A 4,193-nucleotide genomic window follows, 5' to 3' on the forward strand; every position below is an offset into this window, starting at 1 on the left:
AGAGGAGAGGGGCAGGATCACCCCTCTCCATCGGCTGGCCACGCTGCTTTGGATGCAGCCCAGGATGGGCTTGGCCTCTGGGCTGCTGCTGCTGCACATTGGTGGCTCATGTCCAGCTCCTCACTGACTGGTACCCCCAAGTCTTTGTCCGGCGGGCTTCTCTCTAAGGTGTCCTCTCCCAGGCTGTACTGGTGATGTTGGTTGCCCTTGGTCTTGTTGAACCTCATGAGGTTCCCCTGAGCCCACCTCTCCAGCCTGTGCTCACCAAACCCCCAAGAACACCCCAAGGCATGGGCATCCCCCCCAGTATTGACACCCAGACCCCGTCGGTTGGCACCTACTTGTTGGGGTCTGCCCCTTTGAAGTAGGCGTTGACGGTCTCCGTGAAGGCGGCGGCGACGGGCAGGGTGTCCTGTGCCCCCATGGTGAGGGGGCTGGGTCCTCGTGAGGAACCTGCACCAGAGCACAAACCTCCAGTTCTTAAACGCAGGAGAAAAAAAGGGGGAACCACTCCCCCACCCTGAGCTTGGGGCGAAGGGGTGCTCACCCAGAACCCTAGCCCATCACAGGCAAATGAGATGGGAAAATAAAAAAAATATCCCCTCAGGCTTTGGATGAGGCTTTCAAAATAGTTCTATAATTATTTATTCCCCCAACCCACCTCCCTTCAAGAAAAGAAGCAAGCAAAGAAAATGCTGGAGGAGCCCCAGCCACGAGCAGCATGCGGGGCAGCAGCACCCCCGGGCACGGCTCCTGCCTGACAGTTTTTCCAGTAGGTTTTTGGGCCCTGGCAAGAGGGGTTGGGGGGTTCCTTGTCCCCCTTGGCCGGAGAGCTGAGGTTGCCCGTGGGACATCGGGGTGCCTGAGCTCTTGGCCTGTGGGAAGCCCAATGTGAGGGGTCCCCTCTGGTCCCTGCCACTCCTGGCAAAGCCTTGGCCCTGCTGCTCTCTCCGCAGGAGTGCAGGGGAGAACGTTGGGCTCTGGGTACAAAAGCTTGAACAATCCTAGACTGCTTTGGGTGGGAAGGGACCTTTCAAGGTCATCTAATCCAACCCCCCCTGCAGGGAGCAGGGACATCTGCAGCTAGAGCAGGGTGCTCAGAGCCCCATCAAGCCTGACCTTGGGTGTCTCCAGGGATGGGGCAGCGACCACCTCTCTGGACAGCTTGTTCCAGTGCTTCTCCACCCTCGTAGTAAAGAACATCTTCCTAATATCTAATCTAAATTTACCCTGCTGAAGTTTAAAACCCATATCCTGTCAAATCCACGGGTTAAATGGTTTTAAAAACAAGGAGGAAAGTTTGCTTCAGTTGTGCTGTTCATCCAGTGTCTAAAATAAATCCACCCCGTGTGGTCCCACATGGGTTTCACTTTGCTGGCCAGGAACACCTGCCTCTAAAAAATATTTGATGAGGAAAACATCACTGCAAGGATCTGCCAGAAGCCCCAAGCATGCTGGAAACCCTGTGCAGGGGTCCATGTCCCACTCCCTGCTCCCACCACCAAGAGGAGAGCGAGTGGGGGCTGTTGGCATGGCAAAGCTGTCACCTCTCTCCCAGGGAAAGTGCCAAAAGAGCAGCCTGGGGTTAGTGCCTGGTCACCCACCCGATGGACAAGGCACTGAACCCCCTGTACCCTAAAAATCCTTGTGAGGTCACCACCCCTGCCCTGGCACTGCCAGTTCAGCCTCATCTATTTTCTGATTAACTCTTCCTTATCTATTTTACGACGCATCATTTTGGAATCTTTTTTTTTTAATATCATAATCTGTCCATCAGGTTAAGCACATGGATGATTTCCTAAAAAAACCCAAAATTTTACGACACATCATTTTGGAATCTTTTTTTAATATCATAATCTGTCCATCAGGTTAAGCACGTGGATGATTTCCTAAAAAAAAAAAAGGAATGGCAAAGGTCTCCAGAGGGGCAGCTTACCCTGACACCCCCTTATTCTGCTCCCTTCATTTAGAGGGGTTGAATCAGGGAGGTGAAAGGGGCTATTCCTTCAGCCCAGGGTTTTATTTAGAGCATGCAAGCGTGTGCCAGCTCCAGCCAAAGCCATCCAAGATTAAATGCCAGACTGGGGAAGAGCAACATCTCCACAGGCAACGGGGTGAGGGAAAACCAAAACCACCAGGCAAAAGGCAGTGGGTTTTTGGTGAGCTCTTGGCTTGGATCTTCTCCAAAAATCATCCCCTCCCTTCTTTTTTTCTGCCACTTCCCATCGCTGCCCCGTTGCCTGTTGAGTTTTGGCTTTTCATCCGAGCGACCCTCCGTGGGGTTTGTGACGTGCAGCGAGGGCCTGGGGCTTGCTGCTCCAAAAGCTGGGTGAGCAAACAACAGGGTCTGGGTGCAGGAGATCAGGGCTGGTAACGTCTCTTCTGTCACTTCAGTGAGGCTTGGAGTTTTGCTGCATTAATTGTGATGTACAAAGAGGTTGGATCCTTCCTGCCTTACGAAACGCACCCGTGCAGGCGGTGCGTTAATGTGGAAAACCAAAGCTGCTCTCTCCTGGAGCCACAGATGAGCCTTTCCCGTGCCAGGATTTTCCCTTTAAGTGGCTAAAAGGGTGTAAAAATATTGCTGTAGCTCCTCACAATCCCTCTTGGTGGCACAGATTAATGAGGGATTTCAGGCACAGCCCCGAGTAAGGATGTTTGTAAGCGCCACGTGTCTGGCTGCCCCAGCGCAGGGGGTGGGCAGACTGAGCAACCCCACCACCACGCACACCTTAATTAACCTAACGAGCTCTGGGAGGCACTGTGCCCACTCCTGGGACTCCCCAAACCTCCCGATGATGCTTTATTGCAGCACAGAGGCACCGGCACCTCCCCGAGCCCCCCCGCGATCCCCACGGCCCTTCTGGGACACGGGGCAGCACCACGGGCTGGTTGGGTGACAGGGCTTGTAATAAATTCTTCCTGTAGCCACCCCGGGTGGGTTATCAGAGCCACGACCCCCCAGCGTGTTGAATCCAGCTGAGTGGTGGGATATTCTCCTCACACCCACCCAAAAATGCAAATGGGATCCACACCCATCTGGCTACGGACGGGTGAGAACTGGAGGTATCCCCCAGCAGAGGAAGATGAGGCTTATCTCAGCAGGGAAGGCAAGAGGAAGGTCTCTGGCCATCCAGCAGCAGCAAATCTCATGATCCTTGCTGATATAATCACTATTTTTGGGGAAAGGAATAAAAAAAACCACCTCCCAGGCAACACGCTCTGAGGGCAGTCGGGTTTAGCCAAGACCCTGCCCTGGAGCATCAAACCAGAGCTGCCCCCTCGTAGCAAAGTGCCTGTCCCCTGGGTTTTAATCTCTCATTTTTCCACTGTCCCTCTGTACATACATGAGGTTTCTTCCTTCTCCAGAATGAAAAAAAATTAGACGTGCAAGATTAAACTGGCTCATCTCACGTGTCTCTACCACCAGGCTCAGCTGGGCCTTGAAAACACAAGTTCATCTGAAGCCCAACAAAACCTCCTCCACATTTCTAATCTGACTTGGAATAAAAATCCTGTGGCTGTCACTGGCCCTCACTTCCCTCCACCCTTCCCTTGCGAGACGATGTATTCTGCTCTTAATGGCTTCAGAGGCTCAAAGACTTTTTAAGCAAAACCTTTCACATAAAAAGACAAACACAATCTATTTTCAGCCCTAGAATTCTTTTTTTCCAGAAGCTTGAGAGACAAGTCTAGTGACAGTGGCATGCCTCCACCAAAAATCCAGCTTGTCAGTGACTGCTGCAGAGGTCATTTTTAGAAACTTCTCATTTTAGCAGAATGACTTGAGAATACTAGAGGAAAAAAAAGAAAAGGAATCCACTTTATGGAGCTTTGGACCAGCCATAGGCAGCACAGCAAGTTTGTTGGATTTACTTTTCCCTACCCAAACATGGAAAACACAGACATGGAGGAAGGACAGCTGGGTACCAGTGGTACCCAGGAGAGCATCACCAAAGCTGCACTGCATCTTGTCACACACAAATGTCCTGCAAATCAATGGATCTTAGCACAACTCCCCCCCAAAAAAAACAGCAATAAGAGATCATTTCTCTTCTGGCATTTCATGCCCTGAGTGCCAAACACCAAACTCAGCAGTTCTCCTTTCACCTCCCTTGATGTGAGCATTGATTTTAGCTTTTTTTCATTTAAGCTAGACTCAAAGATTTAGGGCTAGATCAGGAAATCCAATG

Source organism: Merops nubicus, unplaced genomic scaffold, assembly GCF_000691845.1.
Source record: "Merops nubicus isolate BGI_N331 unplaced genomic scaffold, ASM69184v1 scaffold16811, whole genome shotgun sequence".
NCBI classification, from domain to species: Eukaryota; Metazoa; Chordata; class Aves; order Coraciiformes; family Meropidae; genus Merops; species Merops nubicus.